This window comes from Lynx canadensis, chromosome C1 (genome assembly GCF_007474595.2).
Source record: "Lynx canadensis isolate LIC74 chromosome C1, mLynCan4.pri.v2, whole genome shotgun sequence".
Lineage (NCBI taxonomy): Eukaryota > Metazoa > Chordata > Mammalia > Carnivora > Felidae > Lynx > Lynx canadensis.
The window spans coordinates 76,418,440-76,442,898 of record NC_044310.1 but is presented as its reverse complement, the minus strand read 5'-3'; the positions used below and the strand labels follow the sequence as shown (position 1 = coordinate 76,442,898).

Sequence of the window (24,459 nt, the reverse complement as noted above, 5' to 3'; positions counted from 1 at the left end):
GTGAAAATACTAGCCTGTGGCCAGTTAGCAGAAATTGTAGTTATACAAGCCTAGACCTGCATGTCTTACAGAAGAATTGATAACTCTGGAGTTTTTTCAATTTCAGTAATACAGAGAGGGAAAAATGGAGTCTGTTTCATTAGTTGCTTATATATGTTCTAGCTTTGAGAGTTTTAGTTTTTCTTGACTTGGGAATATGGTATTATTTCTATGACCAGTATCATAGGGAAAAGGTACACAGAAGCTTTTATAACTGTAAACATAAATAAATTATATTAATCTTTAACAGTAAAGTTTTTGAGATGATACCAGTTCATATTATGGGTATTTATTCATTTTATCTTTTATGACCATTACCACGTATGGTACATTTTTGTTTATGTGTGCTTCCATTTTCCACCAGTGTATAACTTAATTCTTGTTAAAAATTTTTTTTTAATGTTTATTTTTGGGAGAGAGAGCGTGAGCAGGGGACGGGCAGAGAGAGAGGGAGACACAGAATCTGAAGCAGGCTCCAGGCTCTGAGCTGTCAGCACAGAGCCTGACTCAGTGCTTCAACTCATGAACCACGAGATCATGACCTGAGCTGAAGTTGGATGCTCAACAGACTGAGCCACCCAGGCACCCCAGTGTATAAATTAATTCTATGACTAATGAACTGATTTGGTGAGAAGAGCTCAAACTAACATGGTTAAATATTGGTGTCCCAGCCCAGAAACATCAGGAAGACTATCACAGAGAGGGTGCATGCGTGTTCTGGTCACTATTTTGCATCTGAGTATTACTACTCAACCATCAAATATTAATAAATGCCTGTGGTGCCCAATAATTTATAAGGTATTGCAGGGAATGAGAAGAATATGATGTTTGGTTTCAGACATCCAGAAGTTGATAATTTAGTAGGTAAATGGAAGTTACCAACAAAAACAATTAGCAAACTATTTAATTGCAGAGGTTGTGAGTATGATATTGCAGAGCTATGGGTATTTGAATGCCCATATTGAGTTTAAGTATGCTTCTAGAAAAAATGGAAGTGTAGCCTTTCTTAACCTGGTAGCTAGCATAAAGTGGGTGGGGTTATTTGCCTCAGAAAATTATAAGAGAATTCAAAGGTATCTTAAAAATTATTTTTATTTTTAAAAAATGTTTGTTTATTTTGAGAGAGAGGGAGGAAGAGAGAGAATCACAGAGCCTGACGTGGGTCTTGATCTCATGAACCATGAGATCATGACCTGAGTCAAAATCAAGAGTCAGATGCTTAACTGACTGAGCTACCCAGGCGCCCTTGAACAATTTTTTTAAGAAAAAAAATTTCATTTAATTCTTGGGAATCAAAGCAGACAATGGAGACTCAGGATTCAGAGATACTGAACAATCTCAAAGACTAGGGGATGTTCTTGGAACAGGGCGCATTGTAGAAAAGTATTCAGTTTTTGCCATTACATATATATATTTTTTTAATGGAGAGAACTTGAAGAGGAGCAAAATAATGTATATTCATAAGTTCCTGATTGAGTTGCTGTAGGATTAAATGAGATAAGGCATATCAAGTGCCTGATACATACTAGGTTTTCAAGAAATATGAGTTGTTTTTAAAATAAAGCTGTCAGTAAAGGTTGAGTGTTTTCTCAGGTCCTGGGAATAGAGAGTGAGTGGGAAGTGATGGTGCATGGTTTTGCTCTCTCAGTTCTCAGGGGCTCCAATGGGCATGTATTTGTTGGATGTGACGCCCTGAGCTATCCGGTCCCAGGTGCGATCCCTACAGTCTTAGCACTGCTCTCTAATGTCTGCTTCCCTTCCCATCACCACAGGAAACAGACCCAATTTCCAGGACCCAGTGGATTCTTCTCTATACCATTTGACATTTTTGCCCTTCGTTTGGATCTTGTAAAAAAATTCCCTCTTTTCTTGGTTTCTGTGACAATCACCATCTCTTATTTTTCCCACTTTCCTCTCAGTTTCTTTGATGAGTTCTCTTTCTCCACGAGCATGCACATCCCTCACTTTCCCTGCCCCAAACCTGAGTCCTCTTCTCACCCTCCTTTTCCTTTTACTATAGAAGCCTCCCTAGGAGATTCTCATCCCCTGAGAACTGACATCAGTTCTCATGGAATGCCTGACAGTTGTCCATGTCCAGCTCCAGCCTCTCACTGGGCTCTAAAAAGGCATTTCTGGTTTTTTTTTCCCTTGTGTCCTCTGCAGTTGTCTTAAATTCACTGTGTCCATACAGAATTTATTTTCCACGGCAAAAGCATTCCTTCTCCCGTATTGTGTATTTAAGTTAATGGTATTCCTATCACAGGGCATTCAAATGTACCTGTGCCTGGGACTGAGGGGTTTCCCAGGACACAACACTTTCACGGCTAAAACTGCCAAAGCCCTGGGCCATCCAGGACTAACCAGACATATCTGAGTTTTCCTCTACTTTTCCTTTCCCTCATCTCCTACTTCAAAGTGGTTGCCAAGCTCTGAGTATCCTCTCTCAGGACTCTCTCGAAACCTACCCTTCTATTCTATTTTCAATATGACTGCCTGCATTCAGGCCTTTATTATTTCATATCCGGGATATTGTCATAGGATTCCACCTGGTGTTCTTGACTATAGTCTCACTGATGCACTGACAGAGTTGTCTGCATACATACAGATCTCATCATCAGGGCACTATTAAGCAATAAGCCAAACATTAGGAAGTGATAAATCCATGGAGGAAATTGAGTTCTGCCATAGATTAGAGGGTTTTGGCTCTTCAACCTGACCACAAGAACCCTGTGACTCTGAAAGGAACGGATTGTAACCTCAGTATAATAAATCTCTGTTAGAGATCAACACAATTTTCTCCTCAGCATCTGGATCAATTTTTCCCCTCTGCCTGGACAGCAGTGCTTGCTTTTTAAAAATTTCTATGGGAACATCAACTTGCATTATAGCTGAATCAAAATAAAACAAAAAAAAAAATCTGTGATTATCTATGTACAAAGAACTACGTACTAGTGATAGGGAAAAGAGATAAGAAAGAGAAAATATACATTAAAAATTTTTAATACTTATTTTTGAGTGGGGGGAAGGGGAGGGAGACCCAGAATCTGAAGCAGTCTCCAGACTCTGAGCTGTCAGCACAGAGCCCAATGCGGGGCTTAAACCCACAAACCACAAGATCATGGCCTGAACTGGTCAGATGCTTAACCGACTGAGCCACCTAGGCGCCCTGAGAAAATATACATTGTAACCAAGAAACAAATTAGAAATTTTGCCTCTCTAGAATATTATCTTAAACACACCAAAGCAGCCCACCTACCCACACCCTACTCTGGGACCTGTCTGCTTCAACTACAGTCTTACTAGTGGCGACATCATATATTGCTTACTAATAATATGCTCCTTCATTGTGTCAAGTACATACACTTGGAGTGTGTGGTGGTTTTAAAATGTATCCATAAAGTCTTTGTTACTATACTCTTTAAGATGTGAGCTCAATTCTCTTCCTCTTGAGTGTGAGTTGGACTTAGTGACTTGCTTCTAATGACTAGAATATCAGAACATTAGTGTCTTCTGAGACTAAATCATAAAAAGCATTGTGACTTCTTTCTTGATTTCTCTTGGATCACTCACTCTTGGGGAAGCTGGCCTGCATGTTATGATGTGCTCCTTGGGGAGGGGTAGGTGCTGAGGCTTCTTGACCACAGCCAGTGCTAACTTGCCAGGCATGTGAATGAATCATCAGTGTGGAAACAGATCGGCCAGCCCCAGTGAAGCCTTCAGGTGACTGTAGCCTTAGCCAACCTCTAGACTGCAACCTCATGACTGACTCTGAACCAGAACCAGCCAGCTAAGCTGCCCCCAGATTCCTGACCCATGAAACTGTGTGAGATAATAGGTGTTTGTTATTGTGAGTCATTATGTTTTGAGGTAATTTACTACGTAGCAATAGTTAACCAATACAGAGTAGTTTTGTTGGATCCTTTCTTTCCTACTTCTTTCCTTTCAACACCCGTTCCAAAGGTTCAGACCTTTAGATCATAATACATTTTTGCTGATTCTTCTGCAAAGAAGCTGTATTCTTTTCTCCTCACTTATTATATTTCCTGCTCTGTTATATTCCTTCATCTCTGACATCTTGACTTCCTATGCATGCATTTTGAGGGTCTTCCCATCCTCTGCTTGTACAGAGACCACTCTTTATAGGTCTCTTGCATTTTTGAATATCTTGTGAGCAGAAAGACCAACTGCCTTTTTGTTCTGGATGATCTTTTCAAGTATGCAGGTTTGCTTACTGTCCAGTATAATAAAATGATACCTTCTATTGGAGCAAAGATCAGACAGACTTGCTCGCTGCTCATTATAGAAGATTTGGGTTTCCTCAGTTCAGTATTCCTCAGCTGTGATGCAAACCTACTGTATGTGCGGGATCCACCAGCCCTTCTGTATCACCCCAGTGGCATTTGGGGAGTAGGGGTAACCAAAACAAAACTGATGTGCAGGTGGCTGGTTGTGCCATGAAAAAGTAGGACCTTTGTCTCTGATGCAGGAGCTCATGACTTCTGCAGGCTCACTTGTAGGCTTGCAAGTAGATTAAAATCTCAGACTCTTCATAGTTCTTGACAGTTTTAACCCATTCTCTGCAATTCCCCCTGAAGCTGTAATCATGCCCCTTTTCAGGTCTCTTATTCATTCGCCAAAGGAAAACTATCTGTGCTAAATCTCTAACTGCTTCCCATTTTGATTGCATTTTGTTTTGTTTTGTTTTGAATACATCTTAGTAAATGCTTCAGGAAAACCTCAAGCACACTCTTCTCATTTCTGCCTTGGAACTCTAGAAGGTGACAATATTTTTTGTCTGTTTTATCTTCCTCTTCCTCTACTCTGTGGAACCATGACACCTATTACTTATAAGAAATGTGTGAAACTTCCCTCCTCCGGGAAATAGTTTCCCATTGTTCTTTTTTCTGATTCTGGTCATCATCTGAATCTCTTCCATCCTTGCTTTCTTCTACTTCCCTCAAGTACTTAACTCTTGCATGTTACACAGCAGTAGTTAATGGGAGACATCAGCTTATGGTTTTTAAAAATCATCTGTTACCCCACACAGATATCTTTTCTCCTGTATAGGGTAAGAAAGTTCTTGAAATCAAGAGACTTGGAATTTGTTTTCTTAATAAAGACATGCAGATCTGGATAGAGTATGCTTTACATTGTGGTCACTTACCCAGTGCTGACAGACCTACGATGTCTGGTTTCCTTGGATAGTCTGAATCTCATCTGGTGACATTGCCTTGTTTTTCCGACATAGGATTAGAAACAAGCACTGATAGAGCTCTAGTACCAAGAAGCAGATGGCAACCCTTGAAACTGCCTCTGGCTGACTACCACAAGGCCATTCTTCTTTTTTAGCTCAAGACTTGCTTACCAGTCTTAGCCTTTATCCAAGACTTCTTACTCTTTCCCTCAGGCTCCTGTAGTGTAAGTCGTCCTCTGGAAAAAAATACCACCAAAGCTCTTCAATCTTTCGTCCATTGAATAACTCTTGAGTCCTCTTTCTTATGCCCTTTAATGCTCTCTCTCTCAGATAAGATTGGGCTCCCTGGTTTCATATTCTATTCTCTGTGGGAAAGCATTAAAAATAACTAAACAAAAGATTTTACTCTAAGGAGAATATCTTTTTGGTCTCTTCTTTTTGATGTTTAATCTATTCTGCAAACACAGAATTTTGCTTACTCTGTCCTTCATATATCTGTACTCCTGGAAGTTCAGTCCTTGTGGGCAGTTTTGGTTTTTGGGTTTTTTTTTTTTTTTTTTTGGAACATATATATATGGCTTTTAGAGATCCTTTCCCTTCTCCACACCCACTCTGCTGGCAGGCTTGTGAACTTGAAGCCACATGTGTGTATGTGTGTGTGTACTCGTGTGCATGCGTGTGCACACATTAGAAAGAGAGAAAGATTTCTTACTAAGCAGGCTCTTTCCAATGTCCTCAGCTAGTTTTGGAATCTGTGAGTAGGGTGAGGAGGCAGAAGGTGAATTTATCGCCTGGTGATTCATAGGGCCAACAGCTTTTTCACTTCCGTAAAGTTTCAAGATAGCAGTTTTCCCTACCAGTTTTTTGATTTGCCATCCTGTAATTTGAACAGTTCCAAGGACTAATATGTAAAGTAGTGAAAGGGTGAAATTATGGCTCATTTTCATGTTGTGGCCATGGAACGTGAGGATTCATAACTAAAGACATTTTATTGATAACATGAAATAATATAAGAGTGCAATATAAACTTTTTAATTGTCATATAATCTTTTATTATGTATGAAATTTTCTTCAACATAAGTTACAACTTGATTAAATGTGATAGACATTTTAAAATCTATTTAAAGTAAAAAAATTCTCTGTGTACAATATCTTTTGTCTACAGTATAGCAAATGTGATACCTTTCATTTCAGGATTTCTGCTTAACATAAGCAAAACCAAATAACCAAAAAATACAAACCAAAGCTACTGTGAATACCAGTATTGAATAAAGCATCAAAAAGACAAACATAGGATAATTTTTTTTTTTGTTTAGAAATGCAGAATTAATACTAAAGTTAGTGCATCCCCCCCGACTCCCGGGGGGAAAAAACACCCAAGGAAATAATCACCCACCTCCAGGGGTAAACTTTGCTTTTCAGGGGCACAATCTGACTCTAGATTCTCTCTCGGCTCCTGTGGATAGCACAGCACAGGGTCATACTGAAGACTTCCAGATATTATCACCACAGCAATCCCAAAGCCCATGCACTGATGATGTGGGATTTGTTGTCAAAGACCTCTTTGATGGCCTCAGAGCAGTGCTTCATTGGGATGTTTGAGAGTAAATCCTTTTGGGGGCAGATGTCGGAGATAAATTGTTCCACTCCTCCAGCCAAACCACAGTAGTCCAATGCAGAGTGGATGGCTTTTAGCATCCCGCTGGGGCTTGTCCTTGGTTTTCAGCTTGGTGTAGGTATCCTTGTAAAACTCCTGGACTTAATCACCTCATCTTTGTGGGAATATCCCAGCTGGCTGCAGCTATTTCAATGGCAAATGTCACCAAGAGGAAGCCAAAGAATAATCCCAGCATGCACTGGGGCTCCTGCACAGCAGCCTAGCAGCCGAGAAACCGCACCAGCATCCTGAGGGCACCAGCTGCAATCAGAATATATACTCCAGTGTAGAAGCTGGAATGATTATTTCCAGCTCCAAGGTGCTCTTGGCCTCAAAGTCGATTCAGAGCTAAGTCCAATGGCAAGGAATACAATCCTGGCAAGCCAGAAAAATGAAGTTAAATCCAAAAATCAGGTATTTGATGCACTTGGTGCCTTTTTTGACCAGCATGGTAAAGGCTGGACAGGCTGGCCTACTGGTGTGGCCCAAGGGGTGTACATTGCCAGGACCCGAGGTGTCAGTGGCAGCCTAAACCTCTTTTTGATACTGTCTTTCTTTCAAATTGCTATTAAAAACCTAATGAAAGGAAATTCTGTTAGAAAAGTCTATCATTTTGGTCTTGTAAGAATAGAATATTTGTTTTTATTGCAGAGTTATTTTTCTCTCTAGACTTTAAAAATATTTTTTACAAGCGACTTTCAGAAAAAATTAGCTAAGTACATTTAAGACAATTTCACTTGACATCTCGATATTTAAAAGTTTCGTCCCACCCTTGGTCCAGATTATTAACTACATTGCATACTGTGGATTTTCTAGAAGTTACTATGTGACTGGCAGAAATAATTGGCTTAAATTACTGTGATATGTATCACAATGTCTGCTGGAGACATACATATGTTTTTCGAAATTGTAAACTATTTCAAACATACAAAAAGTAAAATAATATAATAGATACCCAGGTTAAGCTTGTAAACTTTCTCCTATTCATGTCTCAAATTCCATCCTCTCCTCTGCCTCTCTAGAGGCAGACTTAATTTTGCTATTATCACAGGTGGGATTCCCCAGAAAGCAGGCTCTGAGACTCTGGTATTTATATGTGGAGGTTTGTGGTGGGGTGTTTTCAGGAGACATACCTGTGAAGGGTGAGGAAAGCAGAATTGGGTAAAGCTTTTAGCATTTTAATTATATGTCTTGGCATGGTTTTCTTTAAATGTATCCTCTTTGGTTTACTGAGATTCTTGGATCTGTAAATGTATGTCTTTCACCAAATTTGGGGCATCTTCAGCCATTATTTACATACTTGTCGGTACCATTTTCTTTTCCCTCCTTCTGGGACTCCAGGAGGATGAATAGTAGACCTTGTGATATTGTTCCAATATGAAGCTTTGTTTCTTATTGAACCTTCACCCCTTGTTATTCTGATTGGATAATTTCTACTGATCTGTCTTCAAGTTTACTGGCTCTCTTATCTCTGTACTACTACTGAGATCTGTCTATTGAGTTAAAAAAAATCTGTTATTGTATTTTTCAGTTTTAGAATTTTCACTTAGTACTTATTGTGTAGCTTCTATTTCTTTACTGAAAATGCCTAAATTCCATTTGTTTCTAGGTAGTTGTTTGCCCTTACTCCATGTGGCCTGGCTATAATAACTGCCATAGCTTTTTTTGGTTTGATAATTCCAATATTTGTGGTCATCTTAGTGTTGGTGTGTGTTGATTGCCTCTTTCTTTCAGTTGTTTAGATTTTCCTAGTTCTTTGCATGTTGAATAATTTTGGACTGTGTGTTGGCCATTTTGAATACTGTGTTTTGAGATTCGGGGCTCAGTTAAAATCTGGAGAATGGGGTCGGCTGCTGCTGCTTCTCTTTTTTTAAAAAGCAAGCAGTTAACACCATGAGACTTATATTTCAAGTCCTGACTTGGTTTCTGTGGGCTTAGATGTCAGTTTAGTTTTCAAAGACTCTGCAGCGCTATTCTGGTTTTCACAGTTTGTGCACCTTCCTTGTTGGTCTACAGAGGTTCAGTCCTCAAAGCCTTTGCTGTGCTGATTCTGGTAGATTTTGTGCATGTTCAGGTTGAGAGTGTGTTCAAGGCTTCATACAGAGGTTTAAAGAATCATTTTCAGCTTCTTTTCAGATTTATTCTGCATTTCTGTATTATATTGTATGTATGTGGGGGGGGTATCCATATTAACTTAGCTTATTATTTTGACAAAACCAGAAGTCTACACAATTTCATTAAACAATTTATTACATTCATGTAATTTCTTTTACAACACAATGATGTAATTTTGATACTTAAAAGTTGTTTATCAAAAGTTCATGTAACAGATGATTTTAACATTCCCCTACTATTTCTTCAGATCCCTTTGCCATTTTGTTCATGTTGACCCCCAGAGGCTTTCACTCCTGACAGCCAGCACCTGCATTGTTTTGCCAGAAAGCTGCTTTTAGGCTGTGAGTGTATAGTTTGCCTGCAAATGCCCGAAAAGTCTAGGAATTTACATCCTTGGCAGATAGCCCCCAAACCAATGGCCAGTTGGGACGGGGTTATAATAATCCAGGTCCCTCACTCTGGATCTGGACAGCCCTTAGTTGTAACCTAAACGGTGCAACCCACTGGTGGAATTGAGTTAAGGTTATCCCTCATGAGACTTTGCTGAGTAATGGCATCCTGTTCGGCTCCCTTAACATTTTTGCCCACTTCCCCATTCCTTTGCTGTTTTTTCTTGGAAAGCTTCTTCAAAAATAACTTTCATATCAATCCTTGTCCCAGGATGTGCTTCTGGGAACACACTGCAGCACATAGAATTCTAAGATGGCCCTCAAGATTCCCTGGTATACATGCTTTGCATAAATAATCTCCTTCTCTTGAGCATGAATGGGGTCTGTTTTTATGATGAGAAAGTCACTTCCTTAATTCGGTTGCATTATATGGCAGAGGTGATGGGATAATCACTTCCTTGATTATAATGGACTCTGTTTTAGCACTCTGGAGAGAGATTCTCCTGGGCTGGAGAGAAGTAAGCTATTATATTGTGAGGGGGCCCCATGGCAAGGAACTGCAGGGTCTCTGGGAGCTAAGACTGGCCCCCAGCTGACAGCCAGCAAGAAAGGTGGACCTCAGTCCTGCAATACAAGGAATTGACTTCTGCCAACAGCCATGTGAGCCTCAGGAAGGTCCACAGCGTGGCTCATTCTGTGGTAATAGAGCATAGTCATAAGCATGGGCTCTGGAGTCCAGACTGTTTTGCTTAGAATTCAGTTCTTCCACATTCTTTTTTTTTTTTTTAATTTTTTAATGTTTATTTTTGAGAGAGACAGAGTATGAGCAGGGGAGGGGCAGAGAGAGGAGACACAGAATCAGAAGCAGGCTCTAGGCTCTGAGCTGTCAGCCCAGAACCCAACGCAGGGCTCAAACTCACAGACCATGAGATCATGACTTGAGCCAAAGCTGGACGCTTAACTGACTGAGTCACCCAGGCGCCCCGTTTTTCCACATTCTTGTAGTGACTTTGGGCAAGTTAGTTAATCTCTCTTCCCTTTCTATTTGTAAAATGAGAATGCTAATAGTACTTATTGCACATAAATAATAAAATTATTATTAATAGTGGTGGCGTGGTAGTCATACGTTATTAGAGGTGTGGAATTATGAGGCCTTCCTCCTATCCTTCTTTCTTTCCAGCTACTCTTCATGTCTTAGAGCCTGTCCATCCTCCAGGGTTCAGCAAAAAACATCTTTTCTATAAATTCTTCTGTGATGCCACTTACCCTCTGAAATTTCTTTAGTATATTTGTGTTTTTCTTATATGCTTATAACTCCTCTGTCATTGTCCCCTGGTTAAAAAGGCCTTATCTTGAACTGCATATGATAGAAGCTCAATAAATATTTGTTGAGTGAATGCATGAATTGAGAGCATTAATAAAACTTTAAGAGTTCTTAAGCTATTCACTTACCTTAATCTATTAATTTCTCCCTAGCCACACTGAGTGCTATTCTAATTCTTCACAGGAGCTCTCAAAATAAAGATTTCGAGTACACAAAACAATGCAAGCTTTCATTTGTTCTTTTTGGAAATCTGTCTTCATGGGGATTCTCTGGCTGTCTTTTCTTGGACAAAATGGTAGTGTGGAGAGTAGCCAGGGGGAGTTGGAGGGGTTTGAAAGCATGGTGATACTAAGTGGGGGCAATGCTGTCTCTACAGATGGGAGTGTTGTCAGTTCATTTAAAAATGATTTGGGGGCTCTTTTAAAGTCTGATTTAAAAATTCTATGTAACCTACCAAAGGTATCCCTTTGGATTGGAAGTAGGCATTTGCTTTGTACAAGTGGAGAACGGTTTTGAGCCTTGCATGTTGGTGCTCAGAAGATGCTAACTTCCTAGGTGGACATGGATGCTAGCATCCATTTCTAGGATGCTAATTTCCTCAGGTGGCTCACCCCATGATGTCAGAATGAGAAGATCATGTTTTTCTTTGACAGTGAGAGTATAAGGATGGGTAACATATTAAATAGCTCTTAGAGGATATGAGTGGTGTGCTTTTTGTTACCCAGAACACGTGCTTTTTCTCTTGTACAATGCAAGATAGATATGGCTGTAATTATCATATTACCTAGCCAGTTAGTTGTTCTGTGAGACTGTGATTATGCAGGGTGTAGAGAGAACTTTATTTATGAACTCATTCTCAAGAAAAAAAGAAAAGCAAAAAGCTAAGCCAGCACATCATCTAATTCTCAATGTAAAATAATGCAGAAGTGCGGAAGATGAACATCTGATTTGTCACATCTGATACACTAATGTTTTATCCAAAAGGAAGAACACATTGTAACTTGCTCAGTCATCTGCATAAACACCACCTGGCCCTTTACAGGCACCTACTCAAATAACAGGAGTCAACGAATGGCAGCTCTGCTCATAGCCTTTTCACTGGTAGAAATAGAAAAATCTCTTTTCTTTTTTAAAAAACAAAGCATTTATGTATCAAAGCAACATCTAATATATTTTTTTTCCAACGGCATAAGACCTAGGTGATTAAAGTGAAGCCACTAGAACCTTCCATATTAGGGAATATATGATCACAAATTACCCAGTTTTTGAACAGCTAAAAAATTTCATTATCCTTTAAAAAGAGGGTAGATCAAACCATTCCTTGTACAAACCAGACCTTATTATTATTGCAACATGAAGCACGTTCTCCCCTGGGTATATTACTTAGTAAGTCTTGCAATGGAATAGCTATAGATTTTAGTGTAAAATATTTTGCCAGAGATGGGAGATTTTTTTCCCCTCTGAACTGACACATTCTGGTTGTATGCCTCAGTGATCATACCTTTGTGCTACATTGCACACATGGAGGTAGCATCCCTTTTCTAGTTGCACTAATATAAAAATGAGGGTCCTGGATAACTAAAGTATATCATACCAGTTTGCATGCTTTCAAAGAAAGGGTTAAAAAAACAAATCTCACTTGCCTTTACATTTTAGATTCAAGCTGGCTAACTAGAAGGTGTCAACTACTTTATTATTATTTTTTTCATTGAGGAAACCCTGGCAAAGTCTCAGTGTATTTCTGTCCACAGAGGACAATTGAGTAGCTTAGTCTTCTGGGCACACCAACTTGTTGTTTTTGTTTTATTTTAAAGAGGAGACAGTGTTCAGAAGTCATTGAACTCTGCCCTTGGCCCATTCTTTTATAAAGAGTGCATTAGGCTCCAAAATTCTTATCTTTAAATATCTTTTAGTCATCTGTTACCCTATTCTTCCTGGGGCCACTTGAAAAGTGACAGTTGGTAGCTCTTTCATTGGGTTTCTGGATCACATGACCTGAGTTAATGCTTTTATTAATAGCCTCCTTGTGCATCTTAAATGGTGGGGGTGGTTGGACCCTTCCTGTTTTTGCTTTAATGTATCATGATATCATACAGTTTAATTGACCAGGAAAATCTACGTCAACCCAAGACAAATGTTTAATTTTGTTTACACTGTTCACCTGCATATTTCATTTGCCTTTCATTTGACATTGAATACTATTTTAATTGTATCTCCCGATTCATGTTGGAAAAGTATGCCATGGATTAGGGAGTGAGAAGGAGTTTGCTCTTTTCCCAACTCCCAGTGCAGCCTGGAAAGTCGTTTCATTTTTTATTTATCCTACTAGCAAGTTTAAAGTTCTTACTGTGTGCCAGTGTTGGGGAGAAAATAATGAAAGGTAGACATGATCCCTGCCTTCATGCTTTATGCTTTCTAGTCTAATAAATTTGAACAAATATTCATGAAATTTAAGATTCCAGAAATAACTCGCAAGGCCCTTTTCTTCAGGGCCAGAGAGAGGGTGTCATTCCAGCATTTAACATGAAATCACACTTTAAAAAAGTACTTAACATACACTAAGCATTATATTACATGTAATCTCATTTAGTCTTCACAAAATAGGTAATATTAGACTAATTATTACATTATAATTAGACATTATATTACATGTAATCTCATTTAGTTTACACAAAATAGGTAATATTAGACTAATTTCCCAGATAAAGAAATTGATACATGAAAGTTCCTATAACTTTCCAATGTTAGACAGATATCCAGATCTATCTCATTGTAAAGCCTGATTACTGAGTATCTGTATTGTTATCAGGAGCTGAACACCCTACCTCTGCAACATGAATCTAAACTTACATTATTTAGATGAATAAATCAAAAATATCATTTCCTTTTTATGATGACCAAAAGTTGTAAACTGAAATGTCTATATAGAAACCAGGCAGATCCCCAAACATAGTGAAGCAGGTGGGTAATAGGGAGTGGTGGGGACTGGAATAAATTCAAACTTACATTCTTTGTCAGGCAGCAGGTAATTGCTACCATGTGGGAATGAAGGCCTGGAGTCAGTATCATTCCAGACTGTGTAGCACCTTTTTACAAATTAGATAAAGGCACTCCTTCATTTTGTGGATACAGACCTGGCACAACAAATACGTATGTGTTGCATGTCAGCCTCACTTACTACTTAGGTTGATTCTCTGTGCAGAGCACAGCCTATATGGTCTTTCTCAAGAAAAGCTTGATACCTGGATTTTTAAAGTGAAATTTCCTGACTTTTAAATGTTGATAATGAATTCAAATTAAAAAAATCACTGTGTAGATCAAATAAAACTTATCTGTGTGTTGAATTTGGTCTCTCCTGGTCACCATTTGAAACTTCTGATTTATAGGCTAGCCCTTAGAAGTGAGAAGTAACAGTTTTTATTAATTTGGTTACCATGTTCCTAAAAATCTAGAGTCAAAGTGTTTTCAATTTTGATCCCAGAAGTAAGAAGCATTTTAAGTATCTGAATCCTAAAGGCTAATTTGAAAAGAAATCATCTTTGTCTCTGAGAAGTCTAACTGTGTTAGTCATGAAAAATTCTCAGGTGTTTTGCTATATATATATATATATATATATATATATATATATATATATATATATATAGGTGATTACCTATATATAACATGAGTACTTGAGAGTTAAAAATGCATCAAGGTTAATTGTAAAAAGTCAGTAGAACTTGTGTAAATCTCAAATTACCTTGATTTTTTTTTTTTAGATATACAGTATTAGTTGTGGGCTCTGATTGGTGTTACCATAATATTTGATGATGCTAATAAGATGAGCTAAGAATAAACACCAAAATTTTTTTCATTATCTCACCCATAATTTACCTTCTGGTTATGGAATTAGGTTGTCCCCAAATAATTTTTCCATAGTCTGAGGTAATTATTTCTCATTTTAAGTTTTAGCTTGATTAAGTTTTATCTTTATAATGACTCATCCTTTCTATGTTATTTTATTTAAGCAAATAAACCAAATCATGCCCTACTTTGGTCAATAAAATCATGAAAGATATGTATTGCAGTGAAAAGGGATAGGTACCAAAGGTGTACCTAACAGCCCTTGCATCTTCTAAACTGGTACTTCAGGGAAATCTTGTCCTGAGGAATAATGGGAAGTTGCACACACACAAAGAACAAACTGATATTTTTCATGGAGGTGAGAAGAAAATACCAGGTCTGTGTGAATGATTACTAATGACCTAATTTGATGAAATGCACTTCTTTCCAGGGACTAGAGTTCTTTGGACGTTATGTAGTCATTACTTTTGTGAAGTTCCATAAACAGAAGTCCCTTTTTATCTGCAGGGAAAGTAGAGCATAGGTCAGTGGGAACATTTTATTTTATTTTATTTTATTTTTCCTTCTTACCCACAGATGAAACTTATATAACTCTGTGCCTAAGCTCTTAAGGACCCAAACTGCAAACCTGCAAAAACTTAAGCCACACGTGTGAAATTGCCACAAGCATATCTAATTGTATAGATTCTAATGCATTCTGGAGAAGAGTGTCCTTTTTGTTCAGAAAGAAGCCTAGAACTAATTTCAGTTGGGTTTCTAAAACCTGACACTGAATCAAAAAGGTTTCACTAGAAAATAAGTTGGAGCTGTAAAGTAAGAACATAGTTTTTCTTGATTATTATGGCATTTAAGGGCATGTATCTTTCTTGCCAGAAAAAAAAAAAAAACAACAGTATCAGTGAAACAGATCTTTTAGGACATTCAGTTGTCATTTTTCCCCTAATATGTTATTTTTGGCTAGACTATTAGAACTGGAAGGAATCTTAGTGATCCATTTCATTTCTAAACTGTGATACTTGGAACCCCATGTTGCTTTGTATATGTTTCAGTATTCCTCTAAGAGTTTAATTAAAATTTTATGAAAAATATGTGGTCAATTCTAAATTAACTAGGTTATCATCATCAGTAAAGATGAGGTAATTGTTAGGGCTTCAGAGCCCCAGCCACATTTCAGCCGAACTGGCTTTGATTTTATTCATTCAATTATTAAGTAAATATTTATCTAATATCTATAATATGGCCAGACACTATTTTAGGTGCTGGGAGTAAAGTATGGAACAAGGTAGACAATGTCCCTGGTCTTATACAGAGTATGTAATGGGATAGAGTGGGATGGGGACAGGAATGGATTTCCAGTAAGTGTGCTTGAGGAATAACTAGAAGGCCTGGAGCAGTTACCCACAATATGTATCCAGTAGTCATGTTCTGTTCACTCTGCTAGAGTGCAGTGAACAAGGAGAAGAAAGCTAAGAGATGAGGTTAGGAAGGTATCAGGACAGGAACATATAGGTCCTTGAAGACATGATAAGGAGTTTGGATTTTATTATAAGTGCAGTGGGAGTGACATGATCTGATTTATGATTTAAAAGGATCGTCCTGGTTTCTGTGTGGCAAATAGCTTACACTGTGGCCAGAATGGAAGCAGCAAAGACTTTTAGGAGATTTGTGTAGATTTCTCCTTTTGAGCATGATGCTATAGATTGTGGCAAGGCAGTGTTCCTGTTGAAAACAATTATGAAAAACTGGGTGAATTTTAAAACTGATGATATAAAAAGTGCCCGAGAGATATGGGAGGACAAGTTAGACTACAGTTTCAGAGAGAGAAGCTGATGATTATCCCCCTCTGAGGGCAGGTGATGACTGTAGGCATGGCCTAAGGATCAGAATTTGTCCCAGGCTGAACCTACTTCTGGGAAAATAAAGGTTTTAGTGGTTGTGTGAAGCTAGAGTGACAAAATTCAAGACTGGGGAGATGTCAGATGCATGGCCAGTTTTCCCTATAAGACATTTGCTGAGTTTTGAAGCTTTACAGGAGATTAAGGAGCTAGTTTGAAAGCTTCCAAAAAGTAGAGTGAAATATCTCATAGTCTTGTGATGCTCAGGAAACAAAGAGCATTCCTGGGGAGGAGGATTAAAAGGAAAGTAGGCAAGGATGAATTCTCTAGAAAGAGTGGTGAATTGATCTACAGGTACTTTTTAATCTGAGATACTTACTAAATCTGAGCGCATCTAGAGTTTTAAAATCCAGACCTGGCTTTTGGCAAGAGACCATTCCTGGGAGGCAGAGAAACCAGCAGAAATTTGGGCTTTTTTGAGGCTAAAATAACAAAAGGGGAGATTTAAGGAATCTCCGACACATTATCTCATCTTTCTTTGAAGACATTTGCCCCATTTGAAGCTGTGTGGAGTAGAAAGCTAAAGAGCTAAGTGGTAAACCTCTGAAGAGAAGAACTGAATCTATCTCAGACTTTCAGATTTGGTAAATCAAAGTCGTCCCAAGGTTATAATTAAAAGTCCTGGGAAATCATGCCTTAGGAACAGGATCGAGAGAACTAGATTGGGCTTTCCCAAAACTTCATCACAGCCCTAGTCCAGCTCAATCTTGGGTTGGCTTGAAAAGATTGATTCTCCCAATAGCTGCCCTTGCTATTGCTGAAATAAAAAAAGGTTTTCTAGAGACTCTATGGTTTTTTTGGAATTGGAAAACAAGCCAATAGAAAATACCCACACAAAAGCACAGAGAGAAAAATAATACAAAAACAGGTAAGTGCAAAAGGGACATTCTGAAAAGGACACGTAACGGAAGTCCCAGAAGGAAATGAGGAGAGATTAGAGTATAAGTGATATTCGGAGAGTTAATTTGAAGAGTTAATGACTACCAGTTTTCCAAAACTATTATAAGTATCAATCCACAGATTTAAGTAGTATAAATACAATGAAAACAGTATCTGGAATCTCATATATAAAACTGCTTAAAACCTAATGAGTAGTGGGGTGCCTGGGTGGCTCAGTCGGTTGGGCGTCTGACTTTAGCTCAGGTCATGATCTCACTGCCTGTGAATTCAAGCCCCACATCGGGCTCTGTGCTGACAGCTCAGAGCCTGGAGCCTGCTTCAGATTTTGTCTCCACTCTCTTTTCCTCTCCTGCTCATCCTCTGTCTCTCTCTCATAAATATAAAGTAAAACATAAAAAAAATTAAAAATTAGAGAAAGTCTTAAATTAGGCCAGAGAAAGGGGTGCCTGGGTGGTTCAGTTGGTTAAGCATCTGACTCTTGATTTTGGTTCAGGTTATGATCTTATGGTTCGTGAGTTCAAGCCCCACATCAACTCTGCACTGACAGCACAGAGTGTGCTTGAGATTCTCTCTCTCCCTCTTCCCCTCTCCTGTTTACTCTCTCTCTCTCTCTCTCTCAAAAATAAACAAATAAACATTTAAGACACAAAAACATTGATAAATGTTTAAAAAAAAAATTAAGCCAGAGAAAGATTACTTTCAAAGAACAAGACTTACAGCTGACTTGTTGACTTAGACCATGGAAATCAGAAGGCAATGGAATAGCATCTTTACCCTACCCCCCAGTTTTACTGAGAAATAATTGACACACATCACTGTATAAATTGAAGATGTACAATATGATGGTACAATATACAATACGTATATTGTGAAATGCTTACCACAGTAGGTTCAGCTGACATTCATCTTCTCAAATTAATAGAATAAAAAGAAAAGAAAGAGGAAAAGAATAAAGGGGAAATTTTTTCTTCTTGTGGTAAGAATTCTTAGTATTTACTCTTTTAACAACTTTCCTGCATATCATACATCACTGTTAGCTATAGTCATCATGTTGTGCGTTACATCCCTAGTGCTTATTTATCTCATAACTGGAAGTTTGTATCTTTTGGCTATCTTCCTCCAATTCCCCTTCTTCCCACCCCCTGCCTCTGGTAACCACAAGTCTGATAACTTTTTCTATGAGCTTGGTTTGTGTTTGTTTTGTTTGTTTGTTTTTAGATTCTACATATTGGATCATGCAGAATTTGTCTTTGTCTGATTTATTTCACTTAGCAAAATGCCTTCAAGTTTCATCCATGTTGTCACAAATGGTAGGTTTTCCTCATTTTTTATGGTTGAATAATATTCCATATTCATTCACTGATGGACACTTAAATTGTTTTCATGTCTTGGCTATTGCAAATAATGCTGCTATAAATATAGGGGTGCAGGTATCTTTTTGAGTTAATGTTTCCTTTGGATATATTCTCAGAAGTGGAATTGCTGGCTTGTACGGTGGTTCTGTTCCTAATTTTTTGAGGATTCTCCATATTGTTTTCCATACTGGCTGTACCAATTTGTAATCCCACCAATAGTAATCCACCTTTTCTCCACATTCATGCCATTCATTTGTTATCTCTTATTTTTTTCATGATGGCCATTCTAACAGGTGTAAGGTGATATCTCATTGTGGTTTTAATTTGTATTTAATGTGTATGTTAATTTGTAGGACTAGTGATGTTGATTATCTTTTCATGTACCTAATGGCTTTTCTTGTATCTTCTTTGCAGAACTGTCTATTCAGGTCCTTTGTCCATTTTTTAATTGGGTTATTTGTTTCTGTTTCTGTTTTTGTTTTTGTGGTTTTTTTTTTCTATTGAGTTGTACAACTTATTTATGTTTTAGATGTTAACCTTCATCAGATAGGTGTCATATCCAAAAAGATCACTGCCATGACTCATGTCAAGGATCTTTATTCCTATGTTTTCTTTTAGGAATTTCATGGTTTCAGATCTTACATTTAATTATTTAATCTATTTTGAGTTAATTTTTGTGTGTAATAAATGGATCCATTTTTATTCTTTTATACATGAATATCTAATTATCCCATTGTGACAATTTATTGTAGAGACTGTCTTTTCTCCATTGAGTATTCATGTTTCTGGTAGCAAATATAAGTTTGCCATACATGCTTAGGTTTATTTATGGGCTTTTGATTCTGCTCTATTGGCCTATTTGTTTTTATGCCAGTACTATACTGTTTTGAGTACTACAGCTTTATAGTATAGCTTGAAATCAGGAATTATGATACCTTCTGTTTCTCAGAAGTGGAATTGCTGGATTTTATGGTAGTTCCATTCCTAATTTTTTGAAGATTCTCCATATTGTTTTCCATACTGGCTGTACCAATTTGTTGTGGTTTATTTTGTGGTTCCAAATTTTAGGAGTGTTTTTTTCTACTTCTGTAAAAAAAATGCCTTTGGAATCTTGATAGGGATTACATTGACTCTATGGATGGCTTTTGATAGTAGTGACATTTTAATAATACTAATACTTCCAATTTATGAACATGGATACTTTTCCACTTACTTGTGTCTTCTTCAATTTCTTTTACCAATGTCTTATGATTTTTAGAATAGAGCTCTTTCACATCCTTAGTTACATTTATTCCTAAGTATTTTATTTTTTTGATGCTATTGTAAATGAGATCGATTTCTTTTTCAGAAATTTTGTTAGTGTATAGAAATGGTACTGATTTTGTATGTTTATTCTGTATCCTACAATTTTACTGACTTTATTGATTGTATCCAACAGTTTTTTGGTTGAGTCTTTAGGATTTTCTATGTATAAAATCATGTTGTCTGCAAATCTATGTAGGATTTCCAGTACTGTGTTGAATAGGAGTGGTCATAGGGGGTACCCTTGTCTTGTTCTTGATCGTAGAGGAAAAGCTTTCATCTTTTCACTATTTAGTATGATGTTAGTTATGGGCTTGTTACATATCCTTATTATGTTGGGATGTGTTCCTGCTATGTCTAATTTGTTAAGAGGTTTTTTTTTTTTTAAATCATGAATGGATGTTGAATTTTGTCAGGTGTTTTTTCTGTGTCTATTGAGATGATGATATGATTCTTTTTCATTCTAAATGGGATGTATCACATTGACTGATTTCCATATGTTGAGCCATCCTTGCATCTCAGGTGTAAATCGTACTTGGTCATGGTGAATGATCCTTTTAATGTGCTACTGAATTCAGTTTGCTAGCATTTTATTGAGAATTTGTTTTTGAGAATTTTTGCATCTGTATTTATTAAGGATATTGGCCTGTAGTTTTCTTTTCTAGTTTTATCCTTTCCAATTTTGGTGTAAGGATGAATCTTGCCTTATAAAATGAGTTCATGAGTTTCTCTCCTCTTTGATTTTTTGGAAGAATTCATTCTTCATTCAGTCTTGCTAAGTTGTGTGTTTCTAGGATTTTTTTCCATTTCTTTTGGGTTGTCTAATTTTTTGGCATTAAGTTGTACATAGTAGCTCTTATAATCTCTTGTATTGCTGTGGTATAAGTTGTAATGCCTCCATGTAAGAGACAAATTGTAAGACTGGATGAAAATATAAAACCTAACTACATGCTGCTTACAGAGAATAAAGAATGCAAATATTTGAGGACATAGAAAGGTTAAAAGGCTAGAAAAAGATAAGCTTAAAAACACTGACCAAAGAAAGCTGTTTCAGCTTTCCTGATATCAGACAAAGTAGACCTTTAAGGTAAAAAGCACTATTGGTAATAAGAAGAATATTTCATAATTGTAAAAGGTACAATCCAACAGGGAGAAGGCTATTGCAGTAATCCATGGCAGAGATGATGGTGATCTGGAGTAGAAAGACAGCTGTGGATGTGAGATGATGTAGTCAAATTCTGGATATGTATTGTGGGTAGGTGCCAATAGGACTTGCTATTGGGTTTGGTATGGGATAGGGAAAAAAAAGAGGTGTCAAGGATGACTTTAAGGTTTTTTTCTTGAAGGACTAGGTAAACGGCAGTGCTGTTTACTGAAATGGAAAAGTTTATTCCGATGTAGGGCTAGGAAAGAGAAAGAAAAGTTATTTTTTGGCCCAGTGGAACAGAGTTCAGGGAAATAGCAGTAATTCAATTTTGAACATATAGAGTGATGGTGCTGAGAAGGCATTGGATACATGAATCTATAATCTAGTGTAATTCCCTCATTTTACAGATGAAGATATTGAGGCTTCAAAATTGGCTTGTAGTTACATAGCAAATAAATGGCACAGCCAGCACTAAAATCCAGATCATTTGGAGCTAAGCCTAGTGTCTTAAACCATACTATGTGTTACTTCTAAATTTGCCTCATTGAACTTTAGAAAATATTTCATATGGAATAGAAATTGTTAAAGTGTTACTATGTACCAAGAATTGCACTAAATACTCAGGATAACTTTTCTCTTAAAGTCTTTTCTTTTTTCTTTTATAGCCCAACAAGGTAGATACTGTTATTATCCTCAATTTTACAGTTTAGAAAACTGAACTTTTGACATTAACTTATGCAAGGTCACATAATTGGTGAAGCTATTCAAATTAGCCCAGGGGTTCAACTCTTGTCCCCATGTTCTTAACCACTATGCTTTACCTTTTCCAGCATGCTAGAGAATACACATCAGATAGTGCTGTGTCCCATTTCATTTTCTTGATTCTTTCCTGGGCTTGTGATTAGTTCACATGCAGACTATTTGACTTTTTGGCCTCCAGTTTTTCCTTTAGATTTTGAATTTGACCAAGGAGCCATTTCCATTCAGTTACATTTAGGGAACTTACTAATACTTACATAGGGCTCTTTTCCCAGGGCCCAAGAGGAATGCTTCATTAAGACATAGTGATGGCTTCTTGTTTCAATAGCTGTAACTGCTGTCTTTGGAACAAAGGAGTAATTAGAAATCATTTGTAATAAAAGCCTCCTGTCTTTTTCTGATATAAGGGCCTTTGTGTTTTTGTGCAGTTCTTTGGCAATTACAGGAAAAATAAGGGAAACTAGAAAAAAATTCCAGAAAACCCAACACCTCATCCAAATTACCTCCCCAACCAAAACTGAAATGTCCTCAGAAGAAGAGGCTTTTTTTTTTTTTCCTTTCTTTAATCTAAGGGCAGTATAAAAGCCTAGGTAGTCTCTGGGACTACTTTAATCAACTTAATGCAGTCTGTAGACTTCAGGCTTTGGGTCAGTACAAAGAGATACTCAGATGTAAGCCAGTGAGTGAATGCTTTCACAGGGCACTGGACTAAAAAACAGCTCTATGCGATAAAAGGAGAGGTCCAACAGAAGTCAATGATATGGTCCATTCTGGCTGGATTGATACAGTCTGGAAATGGGTTATGTTGCTAAAGGTATAGTGGCAAGAGCCAGCTGGTCCCTCCATCTAGCATAATTTCCTTCACAAGTCGCTTGTGTGAAAAAAAAAGTGCATGGTGATGGACCTTTGTTAGTTCAAAGGTTTTTACCTCTTTATTCTAAAGCCCCATTGTGAATTCACAGGGCTTAAAATATGTATTACTGTCCCTTTCATTTTATCATTCTAAAAGAAATCAAAGACAAAACTTTTTTCCTCCCAATGAGCTTATCTGTTTGAAATCATAGGGTGTTTGTACATATGGTCTTCTAAAATCTCACCTGAATCTTTGTAATTTCATTGGGAGCTGGTGAGACCTTTTTCTTCCTAAAAAGTTGCAGGGAACTCTTGCCAAAAGACTGATTTACTTTCTCTTCCTCTTCAGTTATTACAGTTTAGTTGATTGTAAAATAATAAACTACAAGCACATTTTTAAACAGAAAATGTGAAAGACTGTTAATCGCCCCCTTCCTTTTCAATGACAGTTGACTACTTTGCCTTGCTATCATCTCAGTCCTTGAGTATTTCTGTCTACAACTTTTGCTTCAGCAAAACGTCTGGCTAAATAAAATAGGTTTTGAGACTCAATGTTGTGTATTACATCAGGTGATACTAGCAAAAACATGAACATTTTAGCTGTATGATGAACATAATACTCTCATGAACATTACTAATTGCTGTTTGCTATGCTTGGCCTGAGGAATTTTTCCTGAAGACACATATTTTATATTGCGAATTGCTTGTTCACTGGATTCTGTGTGTACTATTTTTTCTCCTCTGACACAAAATCCGCACTTTAAAGTCTATCTTTTATCCATTCGATACAGTTAAATGTGTAATTTCAGTGATTGACAGTTTATAAAAAAAAGGAGAAATGCTGTTTTTTTTTAAACTGGGAAAACAGAATAATCTCTTACCAGTACAAAAACATCGGTGACACTACCCAGTTTCCCAAAGAAATATTTTGCTCATCATCTCCTGAAATGTGAATCACAACACTCATGACAGGTGAATGAAGAGAGGAAAATTAAGATATGGGCACAAACAAAGCAGCATTAATAATTCAGGTAAATAAAATTTGTATACAAAAGAAAACTGTCAAGGTGATGGAGAATGTTTCTGCAACTACAGGACATTTAGGCAACAGGAAAATGAGTTGAGCTTTGAATGTTTTACATTCCACGTAAGGGCTTTATATAGTTTGAGTTTTCTTTTCCTGGTTCCATTGTTGTAGCAAACATTATTTACTATGATTTAGAATCTTTCCCAGGTGAAATGAATTGAAGTGTTTCCCTTATACACATTGCTACAAGTTTAAAGGACCAACCACAGGTAGAATGTGAACTGTTCTTTAATATTTTATAGTTTATTTATATTAGCTTTAATTGGTTGAAAGCCATTCCTTTCTTACCTGAGCCATTTATACTGATTTTATCACATCTCATTGGTAATGCCCCTCCGTGGGTCGTTTGGCTGCTTTAATTGTTAAGGCATCGTGTAAAAACATTATTCACTAAAGTTATCTTTAATATGTGAGTTAGAAGAACAAGTGGCGTGGACAACAATCAAAAGATACATTGACAAGAATCACTGTTTTCAAGAAAAGACCTTATAGGAAGCTAGAGAAGTTGTCATCACCTGCATTAGAATGATACCTGGTTGGGGTGCCTGGGGTGGCTCAGTCAGTTAAGTGTCCTGCTTCAGCTCAGGTCACGGTCTCATGG

The 24,459-nt window shown here is 37.4% G+C and overlaps 1 pseudogene; it reads right to left on the bottom strand.

Moving 5' to 3' along the window:
- Positions 1–6,670: 6,670 nt before the first annotated feature.
- LOC115521356 lies at positions 6,671–7,340 on the bottom strand (annotated as a pseudogene).
- Positions 7,341–24,459: the final 17,119 nt, after the last annotated feature.